Source organism: Polypterus senegalus, chromosome 5, assembly GCF_016835505.1.
Source record: "Polypterus senegalus isolate Bchr_013 chromosome 5, ASM1683550v1, whole genome shotgun sequence".
NCBI classification, from domain to species: Eukaryota; Metazoa; Chordata; class Cladistia; order Polypteriformes; family Polypteridae; genus Polypterus; species Polypterus senegalus.
The window spans coordinates 104,968,162-104,981,435 of record NC_053158.1 but is presented as its reverse complement, the minus strand read 5'-3'; the positions used below and the strand labels follow the sequence as shown (position 1 = coordinate 104,981,435).

Below are 13,274 nucleotides of genomic sequence, written 5' to 3'. Positions count from 1 at the left end.
GAAATAGGTTTCTCTCCCCCCTAGTCCTCCATACCCCCCATTTTGCCTTCCCTCGTGAGCCTAGATCACAGTTCACAAAGTCCCAGTCCTCTGAGATACCTAGAAACATCCAAAATAAAACAAGCCCCCAAGCAGCAGCATATAAGGATTAAAACAACAGCAACAACATTTATTTATATAGCACATTTTCATACAAAAAGTAGCTCAAAGTGCTTTACATAATGAAGAAAAGAAAAATAAAAGACAAAATAAATTAACATAGAAAAGGAGTAAGGTCCGATGGCCAAGGTGGACAAAAAAATCAAAAAAAACTCCAGACGTCTGGAGAAAAAAATAAAATCTGCAGGGGTTCCAGGCCATGGGACCGCCCTGTCCCCTCTGAGCAAACAGAGATATCTATTGACAATATAGTCCAAATACTACAGTCCTTAAAAAAAATTACACATGCATACATATATGCTTATAATTGTAATTAAAACATAAACAAGAAGTGGCTGTGAAGGAAATAGGATGTATAATTATGGTACCAGTATCATTGCAAGCAGATCAAACAGCAGGTAAGGTCTTCTTTGCCATGCCAAGACTGGATGCGACTCACAATCGTATTTCAAGAGGTGTCGGGATCAGTTTTCTTTTTTTTACTCTGTAGAAGTAAAAACGTAGAGCTTGCCATGAACGTCCACTTTCAGTTTGGCATGATACAAGAGGTTGTATCTGATCTCTGCTTTTCGTAAGCATTGTTTAACGTTGTAAAATGCGGCATATTTAGCAGTTGTTGAAGGTGAGAAGTCAGGGAAAATATGAAAGTGGTTATTTTCAAATATAACCTCTTGTTTCTGTCAGTGAAGTAGCATTATATGTAATTTAAATTGTAATCTATCTATACTAATAAAAGGCAAAGCCCTCACTGACTGAGGGACTGACTGACTCATCACTAATTCTCCAACTTTCCGTGTAGGTAGAAGGCTGAAATTTGGCAGGCTCATTCCTTACAGCTTACTTACAAAAGTTAGGCAGGTTTCATTTCGAAATTCTATGCGTAACGGTCATAACTGGAACCTACTTATGTACATATATTAGTTGTGTCCCTCATCGTCACGCCTCCCACGTAATTGAGTGCCTGCCCATATAAGGCCATCCGTCAGCAGCAATCCGATAGACACACTGCCGCTAAATATTCGCGGGTGAAGGACTGTGCTTATGCAAACAAAGATGAGATGGTGAGGGATAGAATAGTGTTTTGGCACAAACTCAGCAAAAGTGCGAGAGAAACTTTTAAGTGCCAGGTCTGAGCTAACATTAAATAAAGCCATGGACATCGCAAGGTCGCATGAGATAGCACAAGCACAGCTGAGAACCTTCAATGCATGTACTCCGAGCAAGCTCACGTGAACTGACTTTGCAGGACTGAGAAAGGTAAACCCGTGCATGCAGTGTGTGATGTCTCAGATAAAGAGGAAGACAAGCTGTTTATTGATGCAGTAAGAAAGGAACAACCCTCTTATTCTGAACAAGCCTTTGTAGACATATCAATAGGAAAGCAAGGTGTAAATATTAACTTTACATTAAGTTCATAGACACGCTGTCGCTAAATATTCACAGGCAAATCCACAACTTAATGCCTGTTAAACATCTTAGATTCACGAGTACCGATTTGGGTAGTGAACACTTCGATGAATGAAACCTGTTATCCTTACAACTGTTGACAAACACGGAATTTAACTTGAACACAACACATCCTCCAAATACGAACCTCATTGAAAGAAATAATGATAATCAAATCCTTAATGACAGCAACACTCATAACAGTGACAAAACAATTACATTGTCAATCATGTTACGTTATTTTTAAAATGTTTCCTTTTCTTTTCATAACTTCTTTAACACATTACTTCTCCGCTGCAAAGCGCAGGTATTTTGCTAGTTTTTCATTACACATAATAGTTTTGAGGTTTTCGATCCAAGTATGTGGTAAGCTGCTGCTATCTTGGTGTCTGTCTTGAAGTCCTCTCCAAGTATTATAGAGAATAGTTCAGCTATGAATTTCACGGGGTTTGGATTTTTAAGGTTTTCAGGGACACCTTTGATTCTGATATTATTCCTTCTGTATCCATCTTCCAGTGCAGCTAGTTTGTCTCCAAGCACTTTGCATTCAGAATTTGCACCCTTTGCTTTTCCATCAGCATTAGATGTCAGTTGCTCAGCTATTCCAATATGAGTTGTGAACTTTTGCTTAACATCTTCAAACTAGGCACCAAGTGTTCTAAGCTTATTCTCAAACTTAGATCAATTTTCCTGTATATTTTCTTCAATTTCCTCTAGCATACCTTTAAAGATTGACTCAGAGTGATTACTTAAGCGTTTCTCCTGGTCTTTAATATCCTGAAGCAGCTTCTCGTTTGTCTTATGTATGTCTTTTATTTCTTTCTTTTGTGGTCCCCGGCCGGGCTCCTCCAGATCGCGAGGGGGCGTCCGTCCTGGTTATATAGGGGACCACGGGTACAGGGCTTGGAAGCCCAGTCATTTGGTGGAAGTCGGGAGGCAGAAGACAGAGCTGGAGAAAGGACAGGAGGCGGCCAGAGGAAAGGCACAGTGACTGTGGGCCCTGGACTTTTGGGGGATTCGGTGCAGAAGGCACTGGGGTTGCGTGAGTGCACTAAACTTGTATATAGTGTATAATAAACAGTGTGTGGTGCAAAATATGTCATCCGTCTGTCTGTGCTGGGGCCAGCGTTCACACTTTATATCATTTATAATCCTTCTTTATAGTATTCTTGAGCTCCTTTGTGTCTTGAGCGGTGGCCATTGTGGCCATCATTATCTTCAATTTGGACATATTGTTTCGGTCTTCTCCATGTTCCGCAGGTGAAGTAGTAAGCCCAGTTATAGAGTCAGTTTTATTGGGTCCAGAGGTGCAGCTGACAGCACTGAAGGTAAGGCCATTTTCAGCTTCTCTGGACCTTCTGAAATCGGCGAGTACTCCTGGCCCGACTTGCTTGCTCATTTGCTCCCTCTTTTGCTCTCGACTGGAGACGATGCAGCATCAGGTTCCGGGTAATCTATTCTTTTGCCTGTTAGTTCCAGGTCAGTCTCTGGGCGGCCATAACTCGAGCTTGATCTTGATGCCTGAATTGGCTTGGATGAATCTTTAGCTGTCTTTTCCATTTCTTTTTGAGCCTTTTTTCTACCAGTCATGTTTATATATGCTTGTATATGTTGTAATTGAACACCCTTGGGATGAGTAAATACAGGATACCTTGGGATGATTAAAAAAAGAAAAAATAATACCGCTGTTAATAGAATTCCACTTCAGACATCCATCTTCTGTAACAGATGAGACCAACAATCCATTCTGCTACTTCTATCAGCAGTCATATCATCAATAAGCACTAATGACTGACTTCCATTTGCAGCCATGCATGATCATGCCATGAAACTGCCTCAACCATATTTTATAGATGATGTGGTATTCATCAGATCATGAGCTGTTTCTTCTCTTCATAATCTTCTCTTTCCAGCATTCTGGTACATATTGATCTTCATTTTCTTTTATCCAAAGAAAATTGCTCCTTTAAGCTCGACAAGCTTTTAATACTAGAATCCCAGAAGCCTACATAAAAACTCATAATCCCAGCCCACCTTAAATTCCTTTGCACCTCTCCATCAATGTCTTTTGTTTTGTAAATGTGTCGATCAGCACTGACAGCAAGCAGACTGCTGTCCCATCCCCCCTACCAATGGAAGTCAACTTGGGCAAAAAGCTCTCCCAGCTTAGGCCTTGTTTATCTTGGTGTGAAGTGACTGGAGTTGTATAGTTTAAATAATGAATCATTATTTGGAAAACATGTATTTCGTGTGTGTTCCGTGTCTATAAAGATCTATGTAAATGTAGGATGACAGGAAATGGGAGTAATGCAAGAAATGTTGAACACATAACTAAAAAAGAAACATTTTTCATATTTTAGTAATTAATAAAATGTAGACATGAATTGTCTGAATTCCAAAAATCAAATAAACACTTTCACAAAAGGTACACGTATAACAAAACAAGTGTGCTTTTATTCAAGAGTTCAACTGAAGAAAAATAAATCTGATTAGGGTACAAGGCTGACACGACTGCTGTGGTAGTACAGCAGTAAGACCTGCTGACTCATAATCAAGAGGTTGTGGGTTTGATCCTGGCCGCTTCCTGAAATTAACGCTTTGAGTAGTTAGATGCTCTTATTGTTACTATTATACAGTACAATAAAAACATACATTCAATTGGAGTCTGTAACTGTAAGTGTAAATTTATGGTACTTATAAAGGTTAGCTTTTTTTTTAATTCAGTTTTATTCTATCAGTTGCGCTGATCTGGCACTGCTGTTTTCAAATAAAGATGTGCTATAACAGAGGTGAGCTCAGATGAGGATGAGCAAGGCATGCCGAGCTTGCCAAGGTATTGTGCAAAGTCCTGTGTGTGATTATGTTTTGTGATGGTGTTTATATAAAAAATGACGTTACTTATATAAAAACTAGATTTATTTTCTTATTTTTCTACAGCGTAAAGTCACAAGTAGTCTGCAGAGCTTCCTGTGTTTGTATACGTGTAATGCCACTAAAAGTGTGGCAGCAGCTTCTACCTGCAGCTATGGACTCTTCAGAGTGATTCTCCATGCTAGTGTTTCGATCTGATGGTGTATGTGCTAATAAAGAAGAAGTCTGTCTGCGTTTTCAGTACCGTGCACCATGTGGAGTACAGGCAAGATCAAAAAATAAATTTTCAAATGGCAACTCATGTTCAAATGGCATAATGTGTTCAAATAATGACGTTTTCATGTATGAATGTTTGTGTGCTTGCACGAGAGAGGCAGAGACAGATTTGATCTCATTCAAGTGGTTACTGGAATATAAAATAAACACTTTTGAAACAAGTATGCTTTTATTCATGAATAAAACTGGATAACAAAAAATTTAAGTGATAACAAGATACATAGAAGATGTGATTCATCAGTGTTTGTGTGTCTGGTTATATCCCTTCAACAATATCTTTTACAGGTAGCAAAACTTTACACCGGCTGTTACAGACTGAAATCAAAATCTTATTCTTTTTGGGCGCATACACCACCAGGATGACACTGCCAGATCTAAACACTAGCATGGCAAAATACTCCCGTACTAAAGTTACTTTAGCTGCAGGTGGAAGTCCCATTTTACTTATGGTGCCAAGCAGAGTTGTGTTGTGGTGCAGCAGTCTATTAGCCAGTGAAAGCGATGTGAAAAAACTGTCTGTTTTTATGGTCCTGTCTTTGTTCAGTCTGATAGCGGTCACGGGACATTGTATCTTTGATTGCTGGTAAAACAAATAATCTGAGTAGGCATCAACCACAGTACCAACTGTGGTCATCGCTACTCTTGTGAAAAGAATTGAGATAAATGGCATCAATTTAGAGGAGGAGAGGCAAGTTCGTTGTACCACGTGAACATCACTGAGAGAATAAAACTTAATAATAAAAATAGCGCAAACTTTTACAAGTAGCCAAAATTTACACCAGGCGTTAGACTCAAATCAAATGCATGTTTTTATTATATAATAATAATAATAATAGCAGCTCACTACTCAAAATGCAGAGCGCCAGAACTTGAACCAGCAACCTTTTGGTTATAAGGCAGCAGCTCATACTCCTGCACCATCCAGGGATATATTAACTTTCTATCAATTGAATTTGAGCTTGGGTTTGTAACTCATTGACAGCAAAGTGTAAATTGAAAGATTTTTTTTTCTTTGATTCTTGAATAAAAGTGCATGTGTTTATTTGATACTGTATTTGGACTAAAAGTCTTCACACTTTGTACACTTCACATCATTTTTAGTATAACATGGAAAAAGTTTCTGCTTCAGGTATGTGTTCAGCATATCTTGCCTTGCATTTTCTTTCATCCTACACTTACCCTTTGATGACATGGAACACACATGAAATGCAGGTATTCCAAATAATGATAAACTGTATTATTTACTTTATAACTCCAGGCAGCTCACACACAGATAAGGAGTCTTGGCTTGAGCTAGGAGAACTTTTAGCCCGAGTTGAGCTTCGTCAGGGGTGCAGATGGGACAGCAGTCTGCTTGCTGCCAGTGCTGATTGACACATTTACAAAACAAAAGGCGCTGATGGAGAGGTGCAAAGAAATTTAAGGCGAGCTGGGATTATGAGTTTTTTTAGTAGGATTCCAGTGTTAACTGGGGGCAATATCCAGCCAGGATGCTTTATTATTCCTGTCCTGCTCATCCCCCACCTTTCTACATGGCAGTGTGCCTCATATAGTGTTCCAATCTGGACACCCACAGGGCTGCAAGGGAGTTGGAGTCCAGAAATGCAGGCCTGTAGGGATCCCTGAGGGATGATAGAGTTTGCTGCTGGGGGAGGACCTCCTTGGTTTGTGTATAACCCAAGAGTGCTTAAAACAGGCCAAGTCACACCATTGGAAGTACTCCCAGATTCACCATGAATCGGAGAGTCAGAGTCGAGAGGCAGTGGCCGAAACTCAAAAGTGTTGAAGAAGGAGGTGGTTTAGCATTTATTGTATTATTGTGGTTTGTGATTGGGAGAGGATTGAGAAAGTGCCTGAGAGAAGAATAAAAAAAAAATCATTTATTCTATTTATGTGTGGTGTATTGCTGGATCTGTGTTTTTGGGCTCTCTGATGCCCTCATGTGGTCACAGCTTACATTTATACATTTTTTCATGAAGACAGAAATGGGAAATTATAATTTATTAGTACATTGGGAGATATATAGGTATATTTATTTAATTATGCAAAAAGTATTTATCCCTAGTATTCAAACTCTTTTTGATGACTGGAGATTATTCTTCCCCTTTTAGCATCAGTCTCACTTTTTTAAAATATCGGAAACTAACTTCACTTGTCCATCAGCAGCATTTAGAAGGAAGTCAAACTACGCATTCATTTAAAAGTGTAGGATAGGGCAATAAAATCCTTGGAGGAGTTGACAAGTTTTACTTCTGTTTTATTTCTTCTGAACTGAGATAATGGTGATAGCTGTAAAGGTGCCAGGAGTTGCCTCGAAGAGTGATGCATAGGATGTGGTGCTAGCAGACTCTGGGTGGTGTAGTCAGATTTATATTTTAGATCACTATCCAGTTCATGTTTTCTACACAGATATTTTCTAGTTTTTATTTTCCATGGTATATTTTGTCTAATTACTACTGTATACTTGCACTTTTTTGTGTATACCAAAGAAAAAAACTACAAAAAAGAGCAAAACAAAAAAAAAATACTACTACTCACAGAAGGTCTGTTGTTTTGATTCTTAAAACAACACATCATCAAATATACATTGGGTGTAATATTTAACTTTTAAAGAACAAAGGTAATTTACTTTTACTATTAATTATAAACTGACCACTATAGTTCTTCTTGCAGTTATGTTATCCTCTAAATAAAGGTATATTATAGATGCATCAATTTTCTAAACATGCTTATGCTGAGCAGGGTTGCAGGAAAGCTGAAGCCTAACCCAGCAACAATAAGGTCCAAGGCAGGAACAATCCCAGTACAGGGTGCCAGTCAATTGAAGAGTGAACATGCCTAACCTACATGTCTTTTTCTGTGAGAGAAAATCCTAACTACCAAAGGAAACCCACACAGACATGGGGGATGGATGGGACATGCCAACTCCAGACAGGGAGCACTCTGGACACAAACCCTAGTTTCCATTTTGCAGCACAGCAGGCATTCCCACTGCACCCACTGTATTTTTTAAAACATACAAGCATGTTCGTATAAAATGTAATTGTGTCTAAAGCAGCTGTATAAAATATGCATTGTGTTTAGGTCTGTTGTTGCAAATACAGTATAGCTTGTTTTACTTATCCATTTTTTTCCATATTGAAACAGAAAATACAACAATAATACAGCAGGATTTGTGAAGGGAGTTTTTTAATATTCAACCTATGTTTGTTTTCCTGAACCTGCGAATCCAGTTCAATGTAACAGGGAGCCAGAGCTTATCCTCATATACTGACTGCATAGTAGGAATTAGACATGAATGCCTGTAACTTGGAGAGAAAAAGCAAACTCTGCCAATAATATACAAGTATAAATACAAAATATAATGTAATGTTAAATTTTGAATACTGTGTAATCAGGTTTGAAACTGATAAATGATATTGTATTTGCAAACATTCATAGTCCTCAAGACTTATTATTGAGAGGTGCACTAATAATAACTAAACTCTAAACTCAGCTTAATTTAATTAACATCTTAATCATACAGACTATTTTTTTTGCAATATCTATCTATCTATCATTTTATTATTTTACGCATTTTATTATTTTACAGTTACAGTAAAGTATTGCTGATGAAAATGTGACTATTTTTATTGGCTTTTGATAATATCATTCAAATTCATCTTGTATAATATTGTCATGGAAAGCAAATTTCACAACATTATTCCTAATAAGTCAGCGGATAATAATTTATACCTAAAGGCTACATTATGTTTGAAAGTCGACTTCTGGAAGCCAGATGTTCACAACAGAACAGAGGCCATGTACATTGAAGTAGACAAGTTACTTAGAATCTTATTTTAAAAAAAAAAAGTAAAAAAGAGTGATTTATTTTTGTTTTAGAGAGAAACAAGCAAAGTATATTAATGTCAAATTAGGAATTTAGTACTTAACACAAATAATTGTTTTCTTTTGTTGAAATTGTATTCAATACTATGTTTGTTCAAATACAACTTGTATGTATAAATACTTTTTTATAAATGCAAAATGTTAATAATATACAACTATTCTGTTATACTTTCACTGCTATCACTCTTTAATTTAATATTGTTCTTTATCAGCTATTGCTGTAGTATATGAATTTCCCCTTGGGATTAATAAAGTATCTATTTATCGATCTATCTACTATAGCTGTTGATTATAAATTTAATGACAGTTTATTTTTATCAGTTATATTTGACTTAAAATAATAACCGACTAGTGTGCTGGATAAAAAGCAGATTTTTATTAATCAAGCTAAGTTTGTGTTTGCAGTTCTAAATAGTAACATCAAATACGTTAGCTGTACTTTAAACAGCAGTATAAAAACATCATAAAGCATTCTTAGCATTATCACATTGAACAAAACACACTATGAAAAGAATAAAAAAACTTTCATAAAGTAATAAATAATTGCAAGTTCCAGTGTCAGTTCATATGTTTAAAATTAGCTGAGCTATGTGTCATCACTGCTTTATGTATATATAAATAATTGAAATTAATTGTACTGTTAAAAGATGTCTCAGATTATTTCATACTTATACATGGACAATTTATACATTCTAAAAACTAAAGATTTAGAAGTACCATCTAAACAAATAAATACTATTACATTAAGCCTTACCTTTGAAAAATTATCTAGTCAGTAATTCCATGTAATATTTCTCTTGGTGAGTGCGTTTGGATTCCAAGAATATCTGTGAGGGAGTTTACTTGTGGAATACCTTTTATGCATCCAGAGGAAATGAGTCATTGGAGAAGATGTGGTGTAATCACTGGGGTAAGGTTACAGCATATTCACTACTATAAAACTTTGAATTGCTGTGTAAAAATGCATTGCCAGCTACTATATTCCTATTTTAATAATACTGGGCCAAAGATCATTCAATAATATGCATTTTAGTGTCTTAAACTCTGTCATATGATATCTTGCTGGTGCTTTTATAATATATATTCCTTTTTCTTTTTGTTTATTTTCTGTGCTTTTCAAAAAATCTGCTTCAGATGTATTTGGTCAGACAGTATACACCCATATTTTGTGTGCTACTTCTTTGTTGGAAAAGAATTAGAAATACAGAAAACAAATACAAAGTGTGGCAGTAGGGGGCGCTAGTGCTCCCTTGAACCCTCAGGTACAACTCCAGACACCAGGTAAAAGTCCAAGACTGTTTATTTTTATCCACAGTGCACCAAGCACCTTCCACACTACTCATAAACAATAAGCTCGCAATCCCAAAACACAATACTCTCCCCGCCCAGACACTTTGCTCCTCTCCCACCCAGCACAGCTCAGTGTCTGGACTGAGGCACCGTCCTTTTATAGCCCCTGACCCGGAGGTGTTTCTGTCCCATCAGTCCATAGTTCCTAATTCCTTTCGGTCAGGGCATTCAGTCCTTTTATTCAACCCGAAGCACGACATTTCTTCATGTCACGTGACCGTGACATACTCCCGGGTCATACGGCATCACAGGGCCCATAAGCCCCCCCACAGCGACTCCTGGTGTTCCCCAAGGTATCCAGCAGGGCTGTGTATAAACACTACAAAGTCCATAAGGCCCTGCTGGACCTCAGAGCACGATCCTGCTGTCGGGAGAGCTCCTCCAGGCGGCCTGGGGGTGCGGACTGGCATGGGAAGCCGGCAGTCCTCCACAAAAGCCTCAGGGGAACACAATAGAACTCAGCCTGTTTAAAGATCCCAGTAAATAAAAGGAATGAACTTGTCTATCTTAGAACAGCTCATCCATTTCACATGGAATTTCTGCCACTCCCAATTGATCTATCTTACAGACAGACCTCAGTATGTGCGTCTCGGGAACTACAGGTCTGACATTGTGGTCAGCAACACAGGAGCGCCGCAGGGGACTGTACTTTCTCCAGTCCTTTTCAGCCTATATACATTGGACTTCCAGTACAACTCAGAGTCATGCCACGTGCAAAGGTTCACTGATGACACTGCTATCATGGGCTGCATCAGGAGTGAGCAGGAGGAGGACTATAGAAACCTAATCAAGGACTTTGTTAAATAGTGCGACTTAAACCACTTACACCTGAACACCAGCAAAACCAAGGAGCTGGTGGTGAATTTTAGGAGACCCAGGCCCCTCTTGGACCCCGTGATTATCAGAGGCGACTGTGTGCAAAGGGTACAGACCTATAAATACCTGGGAGTGCAGCTGGATGATAAATTGGACTGGACTGCCAATACTGATGCTCTGTGCAAGAGAGGACAGAGCCGACTGTACTTCCTTAGAAGGCTGGCGTCCAACATCTGCAATAAGATGCTGCAGATGTTCTATCAGACGGTTGTGGCGAGTGCCCTTTTCTACGCATTGGTGTGCTGGGGAGGCAGCATAAAGAAGAGGAATGCCTCACGCCTGGACACACTGGTGAGGAAGGCAGGCTCTATTTTAGGCATGGAGCCTGTCAGTTTGATATCTGTGGCAGAGCGATGGACACTTAGCAGGCTTGTGTCAATAATGGAAAATCCACTGCATCCACTGAACAGTATCATCTCCAGACAGAGAAGCAGCTTTAGCGACAGACTGCTGTCATTGTCCTGCTCCATTGACAGACTGAGGAGATCGTTCCTCCCCCACACTGTGCGACTCTTCAATTCCACCCGGGGGGCGGGGGTGGGTGTAAACGTTAACATTATACAAAGTTATTGTCTGTTTAACCTGCACTTTTATCACTCTTTAATTTAATATTGTTTTTTATCAGTATGCTGCTGCTGGAGTATGTGAATTTCCCCTTGAGATTAAGAGAAAAGCCAAGTAAAATGACACCTTTTATTGGCTAACTAAAAAGATTACAATATGCAAGCTTGCGAGGCAACTCAGGCCTCTTCTTCAGGCAAGATGTAACACGGTACAATACCCTTGAGATTAATAAAGTATCTATCTATCTATTGTCACAGACGACTGGGGTTCTGACCCGGCAGGGACACCTAAATGGACCGGAAGGTCATAAGAATAGCTTCCAGGCCACAAGGGGGCAACCGCCCTGGAGCAGGAGAGGACCACGAGAAAGGAGAAAAAGGGTTCTGGACTGTTTGCACCCGTCGCCACCGCCAGGGGGCGACTTAAGCCTTGAGGAACCTGGAGACAGTTACTTCCACCACACTCTGCAAGATGGCGGAGGAACCTGCCAGGAACGCCCGGAGTGCTTCCGGTGCAAAGGGCAGCACTTCCTGGTGTGGCAGAAGTGCTGCCGGAAGTTCATCATCAGCCACCTGGAGCACATCCGGGTGGGAATAAAAGGCACTGCCTCCCAGCAATCTGGGAGCTAGAGTCGGGAGTGGGAGCAGGACAAAGCTCCCAGGAGGAGATTGGCAGCGAAGGATTGAGTTCATTGTGGGTGATTATTGCTGTGTGCTTTGTGTCATGTTTGGGACTGTGTTTATTTGATGTTAAATAAACGTGTGACTTTTATAAAGATGTGGTCTCCGACTGGTGGTGTCTGGGCAAGTCTCACTCTATCTATCTATCTATCTATCTATCTATCTATCTATCTATCTATCTATCTATCTATCTATCTATCTATCTATCTATCTATCTATCTATCTGAATGGGAATCAATTGTGTCACTTGCGAAGAGAAGAGGAAGGGGTGCCAGTTAAATGTTACAGTACAAACTCACTTAATGCCTCTTCATCGTGAATCTAAGTAAATGATGTGGCTAGAAGGTTATGTCAAAAACCCACCTGGTATATAAAAAAATGTATTTTGCCTACATTTTCATGACAATACACTGAATCTGATTAGCTGAGAGAATGTTTGTTTTATCTGGCAAATGTTCCAGCACACTGTGTGGAGGTGGAGAGTGCTGATTTCATGAATAGCAGCATGCAAGAGGTAAATAAACTCTCCTAAAAATTGTATGGTGCAGAAATTTTGCATCTTTTCATTTTTTTTACATTTAATTCAAAGCACAAGACACAATTGAGAAAAGCATTGTTTAAATGACCTTTTTAAGGACTAATTATTGGAAAAATGCAGGAAGAAAGATATAATGTCATTTATGAGGTGATACACCCAAGAGCCATGGCCAAATTTTTGAGTCCTTTTCGAAAACCCTGAATGGAATCTAATTATTGTCCACTAAAGGCCATCAGTCATTTTTTCAAATCTGCTTACCACATAATAGACTTAAGAATGCCCACAGCACGTGCTGGCAGCTTTTTGTGCAAATAAGGAACCAATCTTGTGGAGAACCTAAAGCAATTGCAGGGTACATGTGAGCTTAACCTCACACTCAATCATCCTAGTATAAATCTGTTTAAGAGGTGGGTGGTAATCAGAAGAATATCTGGAAAAAAATGTGTAAATGTAGGAGGAACACAAAAGCTTCACACAGACTGTCTAGGCTGGGATTTGAGCCCAAAATGTTGAAGCAAAATGCTGTTGATTAGCCACTCTGCCCCAAACTAAACGAAGACTTATGTTATTGTTACAGCTTTTAAGACGTAGGATGTATGAAATAGTGTTTAAATGTTGACAGTATA

The 13,274-nt window shown here is 39.0% G+C and overlaps 1 protein-coding gene across 1 annotated transcript in view; it reads right to left on the bottom strand.

Annotated features, from left to right (window-relative positions):
• LOC120529412 (atypical chemokine receptor 4-like) overlaps window positions 1-9,456 on the bottom strand; it is a 32,733-nt gene extending 23,277 nt beyond the window's left edge. Inside the window, exon 1 of the mRNA XM_039753189.1 lies at window positions 9,395-9,456. The gene's annotated coding sequence lies outside the window, so the exon portion shown is untranslated. The remainder of the gene's footprint in view (window positions 1-9,394) is intronic.
• Between the last annotated feature and the right edge of the window lie 3,818 nt (window positions 9,457-13,274).